This window comes from Argiope bruennichi, chromosome 5 (genome assembly GCF_947563725.1).
Source record: "Argiope bruennichi chromosome 5, qqArgBrue1.1, whole genome shotgun sequence".
Taxonomy (NCBI): Eukaryota; Metazoa; Arthropoda; class Arachnida; order Araneae; family Araneidae; genus Argiope; species Argiope bruennichi.
The window spans coordinates 8,589,791-8,608,304 of NC_079155.1; positions in this window are offsets into that span (position 1 = coordinate 8,589,791).

Sequence of the window (18,514 nt, forward strand, 5' to 3'; positions counted from 1 at the left end):
CGGAAATCTCAAGCTGTGCGTCGTGTGTGTCGCCGACATGTAAAGAGCCTTTTAGAGAATAAGCGAAGCAATATAAATAAATGGTAATACCACACGACGGCGAATTACCAGCGTTGTGTGGAGCGAGTGCTGAACTGCCGTTTACCGAATCTTGTTGTTTACTGCGGATGCAGCGTTATACATTTTGTGTAGTAGCCAGTTGTGAGAAGTAGTGAGTCGGCAGCTAAATCGAGGGAATACAGCGAGAAGATCAGCCGTTGGAAAAACCGTAGAGGGAAGCTCCGAGGAACTATTCTCAGCTGGATTCGTGTGCTGTGGACGATTATTACTTGCGGGCTACTGTCTTCTGTAGTGTGCTACTGTGTGCAGTTCTGTGTTCGTCTCTGCTGTAAATATTCGTTGTCTTTGTGTAAATAAAAGACCGCTGTTTTCTATTGAGGACTGCTGATTGTGAGTTCGCTTCACTATACACCTACTATTTAAACGAAACCGACGGTGGAGGTGAAATTCGTAATTTGGTGTGAAAAGTGGGGTAGTGGTTAACAGTGTATGGCAGCGTTTCTCAACCTTTCAGTATTTGTGGCCCAGTTTTCAATCATAATTTTCATCGCGGCCCCCGCTTACAATAAAATGTATACAACAATAATGTATATTGAGTATTTTGGATTCTGTTTTTAAACTATTTTTAACTAACTGCCAAAACAAGAGTAAAAGCGAGACAACGTTGGCAAGAAACCACATCTTGCATTTTGGATAAGAGTGCGGAGAACAGATGAAGTGAATGAAAGTGGAGAAAATTTAAATATTATATTTGAACTGAAAGCAAAACAGGGAGATAACGTTAAAAGAATATGAAAGTAGAAAAATTCATCAATGAAAGTTAACCTAGACGGGGTGAGCTAAATTTAGAAACTGGGAATACATTTTTTCGAATAATAAAAGAAATAAAACGGAAGCATGACAAAACAAAAGTGAAAAAAATAGCAATGTTTGTGGAAGGGAATACATACGACCGATGCCGTCTCGAGCATGCGCGGAGCAAATGTTTTCTCATAGGAAGAAGGAAAATATTCGATAACGCAAGTTTCAATTCCAACCAGTCTCATTCGAGTCGATCCTTTTATCGCTATCGAATCTATCGCGAATTTATGTTATATATGTTTTCGTGTTAACTGCAATTCACCATATTAAATATTCACGGCAGCAGATTTATGCAGGCTCATGAATAAATTTTTAAGCGGAAGTAAGCAAGCATTACACGATAGTTAAGCATCAACAAGTATATAGACGAGCGTGGTTCCGAAAATAAATTCAAGGAAATATTCTCAAGAATACTTAAATTTTGGGTTTACCAGTACTGAAGTAAATAAAGCAGAAAGGCCCATGTGTATCATTTGCACAAAAATTTTGGCCGCAGACCGCATGAAACCTAATAAACGACATTCGGAAACGCTTCATAGTAAGTACGTCAACAAACAGAATTCTTCGAATTAAAATTAAAATCATATAAAAAGCAAAAATTATTTTTTAAAAAAACTTTGTCTGTAAATAAAAAAAGCTTTAATTGCACCTTACAAAGTTCATATAATTGTAGAAATCCTCACACCATTGGTGCAGAGCTTAATTTGCCAGCAGCAATTGAGATTGAAAAAACTATGTTTGGAGATAATTTTTCAAAAAGATTGCAGTCCATACCTCTTTCAAATGATACTGTTGGCCGTCGAATTGGCGATATAGCTGAAGATGTACAGTGTCAGCTTTTCTCGAAGTTGCGTGACAAATTGTTTCAATACAGCTTGACGAAGCAACAGATAGTAATAAAGATTCTCATTTAATTGCCTATGATCGAATTTGTGTCAGTAGTAGAACTACTTTTCTGCAAATCTATTGAACTCAAAACATCAGCGCTCGCATTATTTGTTATTTTAAATGATTTTATGAACGAGGCAAACATAGAATGGAAAAATTGCATCGGAATATGCGCCGATAGTGCTCGTTCAATGTCAGGAAGATTCCAAGGTATAAAAGCCCTTGTAAAACAAAAATCGCCTCAGTGCAACATTGCATGATCCACAGAGAAACTTTGGTTTCGAAAGAAATGAGTCCTGGTTTGAATATTGTGTTAACTACGGTTTTAACCGTAGTAAATTATATAAAAATGAGATCCCTGAAATCGAGAATCTTTTCCGCACTTTGTAAAGAAATGGGTTCAGTACATTCAGCGTTACTATTTTATTGCGAGGCAAGATGGTCATCACGTGGGAAATTTTTGCAACGTATTTACGAATTAAGAGAAGAAATCGCCATTTTCCTAGAAGAAGAAAACAGACAGGAGGTCGAGAATTTTCGCGATAGTTTGTTTGTGATGAAATTGAGGTACTTGGTCGATATATTCGAGAAATTAAACTTGAATCTTCAACTCCAAGGAGAAAATACACATATGTTGGATACGAGTGATAAAGTTAATGCTTTTTGTAGAAAATTGGAATTGTGCAGCAGAAATTTAAAGCATAAAACCTAACAATGTTTGTAAATGTGGATGATTGTACTAAAACTTACAAGGCTGAAGAAGAACATGTAAAAGTGGTTTTTGTAACCATTGAAAATCACTTAGCCATGCTGACAAAGAATTTAAAAAGTATATTCATGCTGACGACAGACTGATAGCAAGTTACGAGTGGATTAGGGATCCATTTCATAAGACTCCCGAAGGACTCTCAATTGATGAGGAAGAAAAATTCATAGACTTCACGACAAGTGGTGAAACTAAAAGGCAATTTTGTAATAAATAACTATTTGAAATTTGGGCAGGAGTAAAGTTGATTTTTTTTAACTAAAAACAAGGGCATTTCACATTCTATTACCATTCAACACCCTACCTTTGTGAAACTGGATTTTCTGCTGTGGCTTCTTTGAAGACAAAATATAGAAACAGAACTGAGCGTGGCTATTTCCAATATTAAGCTTTCCTTCAAAAAACTTTGCTCTGCAAGACAGGCCCAAGGAAGTGACTAATAATTATTAAATTTGTCTTTAATTTAGTATGTTTTGATTAAGCAAGTTGTTTTACTTTAATAAGTTATTAAATATTTCGAAATGCATTTGGTTTTCTATGTGTATGGGTGCTTTCCTTTCAGTCAGTTAATCAATTTTTTAAAATAATATTTTCTTTTGGATATTCTTGCGCCCCCCCTTCTAGTGTGCTCGCCCCCCCCTAGGGGGGCGCGTCCCACAGGTTGAGAATCGCTGGTGTATGGTGCTGACGAGATACCAGAGCAGTGGAAGAAGGAATGAAAATCGTACAAGAGAAGTTTATGCAAGAAATGAAAGCCGGACTAGAGAAGCTTTTGCAAGAAATGAAAGCCTTTACGGAAGAAATGAAAGCCTTTACAAAAGTAATGAAAGCCGGGTAGAGTGAATTAAAGAAATTTCATCGTGGAAAGAAATTTTAAAAGATAAAGGAAATAAAATCGAAGACGTCCAAGATATCACAGAAGAAATTGAAGGAAACGGCGAGAGCCGAGTGAGAAAAGAAAAGACCGAAGATCGATTGGAGATCTGTGGCACTGAAAAGCAACTTAGTCATCCGCAGGATGAACCAAAGTTCAATAAGGAGATGCACGAACAGAGAGACTATCAAATAATTGCAGAGCTGAAAGAGTCTTCTCTGAATGAGTCCCCTGAAGTGTTACCGGAAGTACAAGCTCTTGTGGATGGGTCTGTTGGTTGCGACCCGTGCTCAATGCTTATGAATGCAGGAGTTAAGGCGACACTGTGTGGATTGGATTCGTCCCAGAGGTTAAAGGAACAACCTCTCTGCAAGCCTCTTGGTATCTCCTTGCATAGTGATGAAGACTACGTGGCTTGAATCCCTGATCCTTCTGGTCTCGACCTTGACTTCCCTCAAGAATTCGGCTTTGCTGTGGATTTCCCAAGGAGTGTCATAGAAACAGGAGAAGAGGAATCTCCTGTGTATCCGGACAAGTTACGTCGTCGCAGAAGAACCCTTCCAGCAAAGGCTGATGAGCTCTTCAAATGATCCTGTGTTGAGAGCGGCGGACAATTCTCGAGTATCGAAAATAAGTCGGGAATAGGTAGAAGTATTCCCATTAAAGCTTTGACGACGAAGGCGAATCCTTGGTTTTCAAGCGGACAGAGGAAGTCACTGTTGGACCATCCTGATATTCAGTTGGTTCGATGGAAGAAGTTCAAAGTGACCAACCGATTGGCCAGGCTAGAATTCGTTCCGGAGAGCTCAGCTACGATGAAATGTTTGGCTCTTTGGGACATCTTGCATTTTAAGAAGAGAATTAGTCTGGATGTACAATCTGAAGAGACGAAGGTGTCTGAAGTCAAAGGCAATGAGAAGGTTCGCATGGATGTTTAGTTACCGCCAAATTAGTGAATGATGCCGTCTTCGGAAGGGCGGAAGTCGCCCAACGCATCATCATCATCACATTGCCCATCATATTCATACGCTACATAATCACATCATCATTCATACGCCAGCTGTTGGAGTGAACTGGGACTGCCGGGACGTCAGTCCTTGAAGAGGAGAGAAATGTTACAAATCTTTAATTTTGCTTTCCATCGCGAATAGTGTCATCATAAGAAAGACCGTTTTACAGTCATCTGTATTGGATGCTGTCGGATGCCAAGCCAGTGATCCCAGAGTTTGGCAACTATTTGGTGACTTGGTGACGAATTTGGCGACAAAATGGATAATGCTGGAAAGTTCGAGAATTTTCACAATCTATCCACTAGGAACTGAGATACACCCAGATACGCCTTGACTGGTCTAGAAGCTTCTAGCTCCGCCTCGCGAGAACTGTAAAAGGCCAGCACTCTCAAACTGTGCATCGTGTGTGTCGGCGACAAGTAACGAACCTTCTAGAGAATAAGCGAAACAACGGAGAATTACCAATGGAGCGAGTGCTGAACTGCCGTGTGCCGAATCCTGTTGTCTACTGTGGACGCGGCGTCGTATATTGTGTGTAGTAGTCAGTTGTGAGAAGTAGTGAGTCGGCAGTTAAATCGAGGGGATACAGCGAGAAGATCAGCCATTTTAAAAACCGTAGAGGGAAGCTCCAAGGAACCCCTCCCCTGCTGGATTCGTGTGCTGTGGACGATTATTACTTGTGGGCTACTGTCGTCTGTAGTGTGCTACTGTGTGCTGTCCTAAGTTCGTCTCTGCTGTACATATTCGTCGTCTTTGTGCACTCGTGTCTTCGTGTAAATAAACGTCGTTGTTTTCTGGTGAGGCCTGCTGATTGTAAGTTCTCTTCACAATACACCCACTGTCAAACGAACTACCCACTAACAAAAAGAACGCGGCGGTGAGTAAAATCCATAACAATATGAATGACTGTTTTGAACAATAAATCAGTAGCAATACTATTTTTTACCGTATAAAACCAATCTTTAATTACTAAGAAGGTTCTGGCTCAGCAAGATTTTTAAAAAATGCCTCTTTTACTCAAAAGAGAAATTACTAGATTTCTTCTTCTGAAGAAAGTTTGATTTAAGAGAACTTATATGATTTATATTTTCTGAGCTTTCAAAGTTTCATTTAGTTCTTATGAAACTTACATCTCTTACTTCCTTAAAAATAATAAAAAAAAATCTTCTTCATAAATTTATGCTATAAAAATTATCACTCAGGAAAGTTAGGACGAAAACTAAATATTAAATTTAAATTCCAATACAACCTTTTAAATCTTTGATTTAGATAAAATGTGATTACGTACTTCATTAAGCAAAAGTAAAATGTGTTCTGAAATTCAAAAAAAAAATTATTTTATAAATTAATTTTTACAGGAAGCCTTAAATTTATCTACATTTTACAAGTATTGATTGCGACATATTTCAAACATATTCAAACCATCTAGACAAATCTAGACGTCAATGTATAAGGCAATATATTTAAATTCATTATCATCCTTGAAATATTCTAAATAGAAAAACACATACTATTTTAAACTTTGAGATAAAAGCGTATTTTTTAACTGATTTTAAGACATTTTGAAAACGCAATTTTCATTAAGTAAAGTGGTGCTGGAGATAATTATAAAAGCTTTTTACAGACTTCTTTCAACATGTTTTAAAATTCGGTTTGATGTAATTAAAAATGTTACTTTAAAGAATTTCTAGTTTCAAGTACTTTAAAGAAACTTAGGGAAATTATGGTAGAATTCAGGGAAAAAACATTGAAAATCTTTTAGTGCTTCTTACTCATTTACTTGTACCAGAGAAAGGTGGACTCTATTAAATATTTTTGCAAATTATTTGACTTAGAGTTACTAAATTTTTATGCATATATATTACAATTTAAATATGTAAAATATCTTTACGGACTTTTAAATTGAGTACCTTACTTGAAAAAAAAAATGACATACTTTAATGTTTTAATTTTTGAAATGTTCCTAAGGTTTAATTTTTTTAATTATTTAATAATTTTTTTGTTATTATTCCATAAAAATATATTGGAATGGAAATGGATATTATTTATTATTTCATTTAAAATTTAATTTCCTAGAAATATTTTTATGTATATGTGCTGAATCTTCGTTACAATTTTGCGTTCTTCTAAGCTAAAATTTAATTTTAATGACTAAATTTAAGACAAAAAGGAACTAAATCAAATTAAGACTAAATTTAAGACTTCAAAATTCTTTTCAATTCAATAACTTCACTACCCCACTTCTCACACCAAATTACGAATTTCAATTTCTTTAATTTCTTTAATTTTCTCAAAAATGATTGTGTATAGAGAATTTTTAATTTTTTAAATCTGAAAAAAAGATTATTATGAGAATATTTTTTAATTATGCTTTTTTCTTTTGAAATAATAAATATTTATTTTATTTTAAAATATAGGGCTTAAAATTTATTTTATAATTTCCAAAAGACATGAATTGTCTATTAATGAACAATGCAGCCTGTCCTCCTTCTTTCTCTGCCTCTGTTCAGAGCAAATCACCCCTTACATCATATTGTACATATATTAACAATATTTCTTCCCGTATTATTTTGATTGCAATTTCTGTGTGTTTGCTTTGTTTAATTATAAATAGTTAATTAATTATTAATTATAATTATTAAATTAATTATAATTATTAAATTAATTATAATTATTAAATTAATTATAATTAATTATTGGTTAATTAATTATAATTAATTATAATTATTAAAGCATAATAATAATAAAATATTATTTTTATGCTTTAAGTATTTTGCTATTGTATAAGTTTAATTAATAGACGTTTTCGTTTGCACGTGAGTAATTTTTTTTGTGCAGTTTGTTTATATATATATATATATATATATATATATATATATATATATATATATATATATATATATATATATATATATATTGTGTTCTGTTTCTTTTTCATCTGCATTTGTACTTGTGTCTTGTACATGTCTACTAGGTCTCCTTCTTCACTATCGTCTAAGTATTGTCTTATGTTTGTAAAATTTGTCTTGGTGGAACAAAAAGAGCTTATATCTAAAGCACGCTCTCCAAAAAAGCCTTCCCATGCATGTATAATGAAATCATTTCCATAACATGGAATTTTAGATGAAATAATTTAACTAAAAACAATGATGTGTGTTATATATATTTTAACAAAATATTTCGATTTTAATAAGTATTTGACGTGAATATATTTTAATTTCATTACATTACATTGCACAAAGAAAAGTTTCATATTGTCTGTTTTGAGCAATCCCATTTTCCATTCACTTTTAGTTAAATTCATAATGAAATTTCAATTATCAAATAAAACAGGTCTAGATGCTGTATTTGAAAAAAAGAAAAAGAAAAAGGTATTTTTTATCTCTTTTACTGTTGAGAAAAATTCTAATTTTAAAACTATTTCATTTTATATGTATATAAATATAAATGCATTTTACACTGTTACATAATAATTTGAAAAGCAACAGTACTTGCAATTACATTTATCAGTGAACGTATTTAAAAAATGAAAATGAAATAAAATAATTTATTGAATTCATAAATTCTTTCAAAAAGTTCTAAATTTTACTACCTTTCTTAAGTACTTATTGACATGCATTTCGAAAATATAATCAGAAGCCTCTCAATTTGAATATAACATTTGAGGTACAGCATTTTTCACTCTCTACGTAAGATATCATGCAGTTAAATCATCTATTTTACTGTTGAGAAAATTTCTAATTTTAAAACTATTTCATTTTATATGTATATAAATATAAATGCATTTTACACTGTTACATAATAATTTGAAAAGCAACAGTACTTGCAATTACATTTATCAGTGAACGTATTTAAAAAATGGAAATGAAATAAAATAATTTATTGAATTCATTAATTCTTTCAAAAGGTTTACTACCTTTCTTAAGTACTTATTGACATGCATTTCGAAAATATAATCAGAAGCCTCTCACTTTGAATATAACATTTGAGGTAGAGCATTTTTCACTCTCTACGTAAGATATCATGCAGTTAAATCATCTCTTTTACTGTTGAGAAAATTTCTAATTTTAAAACTATTTCATTTTATATGTATATAAATATAAATGCATTTTACACTGTTACATAATAATTTGAAAAGCAACAGTACTTGCAATTACATTTATCAGTGAACGTATTTAAAAAATGGAAATGAAATAAAATAATTTATTGAATTCATTAATTCTTTCAAAAGGTTTACTACCTTTCTTAAGTACTTATTGACATGCATTTCGAAAATATAATCAGAAGCCTCTCACTTTGAATATAACATTTGAGGTACAGCATTTTTCACTCTCTACGTAAGATATCATGCAGTCAAATCATCATTATTTTTGGGACTAAGTGAGATAAAATGTAGTGCAAACATTTGAGGTTATTTGTATTTTTAATTTAACTGGCCTTAAGCATCTTGTAAAAATATTTTTCATTAAGAAAAATAGTGTTTAAACTAGCAATAAAAGCCTTTATTATTCATTATAAAAGCTATTTCTCATCTCCATTCAACATTATTTGACAGAAAATTGCTATTTTCTTTGAAAATCTGTAGACATTTTTTAAAATTAATTATAGGATAATGCATGCAAAAAATTGATGCTAATTTTTTTCGCTTATTTCGTTTTTTTTATAATGGCTTAAATTATTATGCAGTTTATGAGGCATTAAAAATATTTAATACTTAAGGAGAACATTAATGATACGTGATTGTTATGAACATTACATAATATGAGAGTAATTGTGCTAATTTCCTTAGAAAAATTTTTAATAACGGATGTTTACATGATTATCATTTTATATACCGTTTTATATCCCTAATACTCGAGACCTTTTCAATAATATGTAAATTTCTTTGCTATAATTATGGCTAAAATTCTAATTTATTTTACACTTTGATTGCCATAATCATAATTAGGTAATTCCATATATATATATATATATATATATATATATATATGGAAAAAATCATATTTGTTTGTAATTATATAGATACTTTCAAATATTTAACTATCAAAATAAATTCTTCGAAGTAATGTTGATTCTTTGACAGAAGTTACTCTAGAAAGATAATATATGCTAATATGTTAAAAGATTTTACTAGTTTGTAATATATTTTATGGAAAAAATATAGTTACCAACAAACCATTTATTTAAATATGAAGATATGCAATAAACTTCCTCGGAAAGTTAACCTTATATTAACATCTACTTGTTTTAATGTGTTAAAAGTTCTTTTAGTTAACTGAAAGAACTTTTTACTCCTGCTCCATAAAAGAATGTACTTATAGCTTTGATAAAAAAAATAGTTTTGGCGAAAAAAAAATGTTTTTGTTGATAATTTATTAGAGGTTCAGTTTTTGTTTTTGAATTAATGGAGTAAATAACATAATTTTTTCTTTACATTTAATTATGTAAAATTCATTTGTAATGGCACACAAATTTGTAATGGAAACATACATTTTATATTTTCAGAATAAAAATGAACAAGTGCAAACAAAATGCACCTAACAATATAAATATAACATGGAATGCAAAATTACGTTTTAAAGATTTAACTGTCTAGTCTAGTTAAAGTAAAATGCTGAATGAGCATAAGACATATTGGCTCTTTTAGAGTAATTGTAACGAATATTCGTATTTATAAAATATACGACTGTTAAAAATGTAATCAATTTTACTATTAAGAACTTTTTATAAAACATACGACTATTAAACATCAAACTATTGAAAATGTAACCAATTTTAAGTCACCACAATAAAAGGAATATTTCCTGAATCATTTTAAAGAGAGACTATCCGCATTAGAAGTTGCATTTCTAAATTCAATAACGCTTCTTATATTTAAATTTAATTTTTGTTATTATTTTTTAAAAATTTTATAAAAAATTAAAATGTTTGTATTTATAGAATGAGAGAATACTCAGTTTTACATTCACAGAGCAAAGGTTGTCATCATTAGTTTATTAGTATGAAGATTTTCAAAAATTCGTCTCGATTATCTAATCTATTTATGTAGCTGTTATTTGAAAATTTCATGAGGTTAATCAAACAAAAATTACAGCTAAAACCGATGTAATCACTAACAGTGAAGAAAAGGATGAAAACATTTGAACATACAGCATTATTAAATGCTTAACCATACTGACAATTAAGACACATCAACGGTTATGTTAGTGACAAATTTGTCATTTTATTCGTTGTTTGATAGTTGAGTAAAGAATCATACATTTTAATAGTGTCCGATTAATATAAAAACAGTTAATCAGAACCTTCAATACGATCAAAGAGACCGAGAGAAAGATAGTTAAATTCATTTCACGGAAAATATGCCACTGATAAAAAGTACTTATGATCGACAAGGATTACTTTTTACACTAAACTTTACAACGAGAAAAGACCTTGATACTTCATAGACATAATACATAACATGGAGCGAAAAGGCTTACTTATTTGAATAGCACTGTGAAATCCGAAACTCGCGTATATGTGTCATATCATATTTACATGTTTTCCAAGAAATTCATCTGCTAAACCCCATCAAAACTAACGGTTTGATGGGGTTTACAGACCAGGACTTCAGTGTTGGAATTTCAGCAAACATTTTCATTTGCAGTAACAAGATTTCGCTATATATCTTCGATATATATCAGTAACAATAAATTCTTAGTCTTCTTTCAAAAATTTGTAAGGTACACTTCATTTTGTAAAATGCGCGAGGAATTTATCCAATCATTCCTTAGTAATTTATTTTACGTTTTCTTCTGCATTATTGCTTTCTTTTCTTCTTCATGAAATTTTTATGTAAAAAGGATATAGTAAATATATTGCAGCACAAGCAGAAATCAGGACAGCGTCACTCAGCACATATAAAATATCCTCCACAGTCATTTACTCACAAAACTGCATGACAAATTTATAGCAAGAAATATTTTTGGCAATTACAAAGATTATTGAAGCTAACGTTATTGTGTTTGGTAAAAAGAGCCCTATTTCTGCTCTACTGTAAAGCGCCCTCTATAATTTAAGTTATTACTATTACTTTTTATTATCAAATTATAACACTAATTGTTGTATAAAATAATATTGTATATTATACATTGCATAATATATATATATATATATTGTTACAAATATTTTTCTTCTACAAATACCGCTAATCATTAGTTCAGCAACTTGCTTGCTTGCTGTCTAATCCTCTCCAAAAAAAATCTCTTATTTATCGGCGACTCCGATTCCTCTCACACACACAACTTTTGACTATACACACGACTTCTTCTTCGCAGCTTCAGAGTGCTCGTCTTTTATAGTTCCGGGAGGCGGGGCTAGAAACTGCAGACCAATGAGGGCGTACCTGGGTGTATCTCTGTTATTACTGGATGGATCATGAAACTTCTCGAACTTTCTGGTATTATCCATTTAGTCGCCAAATTCACCGCCAAGTCGCCAAATGGTCGCCAAGCTTAGCACGCCGTGCCGGATAGCAAAATTACAGATTTGTAACATTATATATATATATATATATATATATATACCGAGCAAAAATGAAACATGACAAAAAGTGGCTGCAGGTGTTTAAATTTTAAACAATATCATTTTTTTTTTAAATTGAACATTAAAAATATATTTTAATATTAGAACATAAAATATTAATGTTTTTAATGTTAAGTGATATTGAAGGAACTAAGGTGCCGTTTTCTAATTTTTTCAAAAGAAGTATAGAATGAGAAACTGATGTAATCGCCAAAAGATCGTACTGAGAAATTCCAGGTTTCAGACTTCCCAGAATCCTAAGAACCCATTTTTAAAATTATAACTCTCTGTCACTGTGTGTGTTTGTTTGTGAACAAGGTAACTCAAATATGCTTTGAGCTAAACTGGTGAAATTTAGTATATGGTATTCATATCATTCAAAATATATATATTGAAGAATTATTTAAAGAAGCTTTATGTATATTTCAATCAAACTTTGAATGAAATTCATTCAAAGGAAATCTATCTTTTCAGCTGTTTGAGAATAATTGAATTCAATAATTACAATTCCTATAAAATTATACAGATAATATTTATTAAACAGCTTTAGCCTTTATTTTATATATCCGAAAGGGATTAATGCGAAAAATAAAATTAAAAAAAAACCGTAACAATTCAGGCAAAAGAAATTTATCATCTATATCAAAATATTCACCGTTCTCAACATGTACCTTCTTAAGCACACGAAAGCGATAACGCAAAAAAGTAATATATATATATATATATATATATATATATATATATATATATATATATATATATATATATATATATATATATATATATATATATATATGTATGTATGTATGTGTGTGTGTGTGTGTGTGTGTGCGCGTGCGTGTTTGTGTGTGTGTGTGTGAATTCAAAGTTTTTTTTTTTTCATAATTTCCTATCAAGCATTAATTCAAATGTTTTAATTTGCATACTTAAATATTTTTTTTAAAAACTAAGAGGGTATAGTTAAAATAAATTTTTAGAAAGTAATTTTATATTGGAATCAAAATGTAAAAAGGAAGATTTCCTTTGAGAATAAGTAAATAGAAGTAGAATTGAAAAGTCTTCTTCTACAAAAGAAGTTGAGTACATTTAAGAAGAAATCTGGAATTGAAAGAAAGAGTTATAACTGATTTTTTTTTGTTAAAGGATTTCGCCATTTACTCACCGTTACTTATTACTAATAGTCAAATAAAAGTTTTAGTAATAATACTTAGTTTTGTAGTGAGAAAAAAACAGAAGAGCAATTAAAATGAATTCTAGGAAGTGTATTCTGGGATACTTGGAAAGAAGTAAATTTTAAAGCTCCATCTTAAAAATACAAATAAGTTTGTTTCAAGATACCATTAAATATATTTGAAATAAGATTATTCATTGTATTACTTTTTAATGATTCCCCACTATGGTTTTTGTCCTTTAGTGCAATAGGCAGATGCTTTATGTTTAAATACAATAATGAAATGTTCAAATTTAAAAGAATGTTTTAAGTACTTGATAAAAGGCTTTTAAAAGATTTATAAAACTAAAGAAAATACCATTTTTACGCTGTCGTAAAATACAATAGAAATAATTATTATCCGCACATTATTTCATTTACAAGAAAATTAAATATAATGACAAAATTTTCCGCTGAAACTTGTCACATAGCTTTAACCCCAGTATTTTTTTAAAATTATAATTTAAAAGTAAGATCTTTTATAAATTATACTTGTAAGTTTCAATTCCTTCTAGACAAAAATATAAAACTACCTAATGGAAGTTCACTAAAAATGTTTAACATACTGTACTAATGTTCTTTAATAAAATTTAATTGCAATGCAATTATTTTTTACTTTATGTTTTTGTAATTATTAGGGCGCAGAATTTTTCAGTGAAAGCAGATTTTATTTCAACGATTAACAGTTATTAAAAAAAATTTCCTTATTATATAATGTAAGACAAGAGGTACATTTTACATGTGATTGGTGAAAAATATATTTTTAAGCAGTCAATGCAGATTTTAATTGCTACATCTTATTGAAAATTATAATAATTATAATATATATGGATATATAAATTTGTTACAAGCGAAAAATATACAAGAAAAGTTGAAGCAAATTTTATATTTTTCTATAAAATTATAATTTCTTTTCTTTTTAAGAAGTTGATAAACAATTTTCTGTAGAAGATAAATAAAATATATACATTTAAAAAGAAAGCCATTGGTTTCGGCTGCTTAGCATTCAAATCTTGACTTCAGAATTCTGATTCCATAGAAAGGTCCTTTGCGTATGCAAGCCGAATGTTCAGTAATTCAGGATTTACTGATCAAATGTCATTTCATTGTTTAAAAACCAAGTTATAATATTTGATACTGCATTTATTCTTAGCCAAGACTCATAATTGTGGGATTCCGCTTAAAAATATCTCTCGAGCGTTTCCAAAATGGGGGTTAAATTTAAGAATAAAAAAGCTGAAACAAAGAGTTACCTTGATATATGTATTTAAATCTATCACAAATGTTATCTCAATATTAATTATTTTTTAACTAATGAATTCTTAAAAATTAATTGTTTTTAATTGTTTAGAATTTAAAAGGAAGACTTGAGTTCAGAATTTAGAGAATTCCGTTGAAACAGCTTATATTTATAACGATATATATTTGGTTAAGTGGAGCGAGGTATCGCTATTTAAGGTTTAGGTTATTCTAAAATAGTTTTCTTTAATTATTATATCCATTTTAAATAAATTATTATATTAACAATCTTTTACGGAAAAATTATTTAATAATTCTAGTATATATTTCCTCTTTTTTTTACTTTCTCGTACATGAAGTATAGAAAGAGAATGCATTGTGAACATCAGAAATTTGAAAAGCATATTTTCAGAGTTTTATCGGTTACTGTAAAAACGATAATTCAAAAACGCTTTGGTATAGATGGATAAAATTTGAGATGTTTTATTTGAGATATAGTATTTATACCAAATATGCAGATTTCAATCAGATTTTAAACGAAATCTTTTCAGAGAAAGTCCGAATTTGACTGTCCGAAATTAAATTAATATACTAATAATAAAACGAACAGTGTTAGATGAATGAAGATTGATGCATAGATTTACGTTCTAAAGTTTAAACTCTTATAAAATTTTAAATCACATATGTCAAAGGGTTGTCTGCCTGCCGAACTTTGTACTTTCATAAGCATGTAAACAAAAGGTTTACAATAAAAGAAAGAAAGAAACAATGATTTAAATATATCAAATTTTATATGTGACTTTACGAATATAATTGCTGTGATATGTATATGTTATGCGCATGTATGTATGTACTATATGCTATGTATTATGCATGTGTTATGCATATGTTATGTGTGTGTATGTGCTATATGTTATGTATTATGGATGTGTTATGCAGCTGTTATGTGTATGTATGTGCTATATGTTATGTATTATGTATGTGTTATACATATTTTATTATTATTGGTTTTAATCGGTCTGAAGAAAAGGTGTCCAAAGTAAACATTTTGTTTTCTTTTTTGGTATTTGTGTATTAACAACATTCCAGAGATTAATGGCCACACATTTTCTGAAAGATCACAGCAGTTTTTTCGTAACTGTTGTTCGCCAATGGTGTGATCAATAAAACACAAGATTTACTGGAGATTATACGAGAGAGTTCCAGGGAGGACTCTTCGGCTGGTTTATTAAAAGTGTTTGAATTCATATAAAAAGATTAGCAAAAAATTGAAATTCATTTAAGATGCTACGCATTCATATATATATTTTTAAATTTTAATTAAAAAATTAAAATTATATTAAAACACCTGACCCTAAAATAAGTCACTATTTACATTAAAGTGTTATAATCCCTGAAATTAATTATATTGATTGATAGAGTAAAACGTCTTGGAAATCCAAATATTTTTATGTTTAAGAAGCCTTTTATTTTGATATGTCAGTAGGACGAGGAGTTTTAGAAATTCGATAATGAGTAGGAACAAAAATATTTATTAGAATATGTATCAAGGTTATTTTTAACACCAGTTAGAAATGGGAACTGCTATAATTTCATTTTTTATATACTTTTGACTGCAAATAATACCTGCTTGTAAAATTTACTAATCACATTGTATAAATATATATCATAATTGTCTATCTTCTGTGATAAATTCTTTATAATTTACAGGAACTTATTACATTTTTCTGAAACATAATTATTAGAAACATTAAATAATCACATTTCTCATGTATTTCAGTTTTTCAAAGTTTTTTAGAAATTCCAATGTGCTATCACCATAGTACGTTTCACGTATCCTATTTTTTGAGATGAGTCCCGTCTTCAATGTGTTAAAAATCTATAAAAATAATTAATCTTAGTTCTAAATTTCTTTAATCTTTTAAATTAATCATCACAATTGTTAATAATACATATTATATGCACCCCCCTTTTCTTTAAAATGTACAACTATGTTTAGACAGAGTATGTAAGATACAATTTGCAAGAAATATTTAATGAAATTGAATTGTTTGCTGTTAAAACTTTGAATTCTAACTAATCTCATGTTTGAATTTCATCGGCATATGTTAAAAAAGTTTAATTTATGTTAATTCATTAATGTCTTTTAGCACATTAATGTTGTAATATTTCAGAATTGAATATCCGGCTTTTTTTTGCAGTAAAAGTTTTTTGAAAATGACGATAAGCTATATAATCATACCGCAAACTATTAGGTAACAAAGGAAATATTATATCAAAAAGAATAATATTTACAAAAGCAATATATGAATGAAAATAATATTTACAAAAGCAATATATGAATGAAAATAATATTTACAAAAGCAATATATGAATGAGAATAATATTTACAAAAGCAAAATGTTGCTTATGTAATAATTATTTGCAAAAGCAACTATGTGAAATAAAAAAAAATGCTCTCATAGATTAACAAATAATATTCTTATATATACTTATATTTATCTTCATCTGTTTTAAATTAATCTTATTGTTTAGTCTTATTTATACTATATTTTATCCCATTAATTTTAGATTATCAGTATATTTATATTAAAGTAATAAAAAGAATTTTATAAATAATTGTATATTTATTTGAACATTTTATTGCTCATGATATCTATAGCATTTATTTCTCCAGAGTTACATTTCTGTACAAACACATATTCTGCATTTTGAAATTCAAAGATGATTAACTGTTTCAAGAAATCCGATTCATACGAATGTTGCATTCGTATATTGAAATACGAATATGATCATTCAAAAGTCTTCTCATCCCATGAATTATCAGAGCTTTTGGGAAACATTTCCATTGAAATTGGAAGAGATATTACAAAAATGAATGCTTTGTTCCTTTATTGCTCTATAGTTCAACGTACTGAATGCCATTCGGATTCAATGAAACGAATAAATAAACATTATGGCGGCAAGGGGAGGGCTGAAGGACGTGAGATATCGGTATTGATGGTGAATTTAAATTATGGAGGTTGGCATTATATCGCGGAGAATATCTATATTTTCCTTTGTGTGAAGATGCCTGGCATATCGGTGTTGGAAAAATAAAACGTGGTCAGTTATCTCTTTCCTTCTATTTGACTTGTGATTCGAAGTGGAAATATTTTGGATTGATTTGTGGGGGACCAGACAAAAATATATTTAAGGAAGAAAAGTTGGTTTAAGTTAAAACATAACAGTTATGGGAACAAGTTTTTTAAGTATTCCATTAATACCTTCAAGGCGACGACAGAAATTTGTAACATTCATGAGATAAGTTAAAAAATATATTTAAGAGATAAAATAACTCATCGCATGTGAAATGCATTTAAGAATCATATTTAATTATATTTCTTTAATTTGTGTGCACTTTTTAAAACATTCTATTTGTTTTCAGAAGTTTAAAAACGGGAACTTCAAGGCGTACTTTTATTGTTAATTATTTTAAATAAGTAGATAAACGGGAAAAAATGTAAAATTCTAAACGCTATTACATTTAAATTGTTAAAAATTGTATTTCACAGTTAGAACTTCTATTTTTTAGAACTGTTTAGAAATGATATCATATTAATAAAGAGGTATATTATTGAAGATATGGAAAAATTAACAATCATTTCTAATAGCTACAAAGGAAATTTGGCAAATGGATGTTTATTACAAGTAAAATTAAGCACACATCTATCTTTATAAAACTTCGAATTGCTAAAGTTGAAATTCAAAAAAAATTAAAATTATGAATATTCTTATAATCCTAATTTATCAAGATATACATTGAACAAATAATCGAAGGCAAATAATAATTGTGGTAAAATTTGAAAAGATCTCGAAGACCAGCATTCCAAATATTTTGAACAGCATTACGTAATATTAGTTTATTGATTATTAAACTGATGAACTATATTATTTTCGAATAAGACCTTGGGAGTATCTTCAAACTTCTTTTCCTACAAATCTATACATTTTTAATTTTTTTTTCTCTATTGGATACGAACTTCTTTATAAAAAAAAAATGA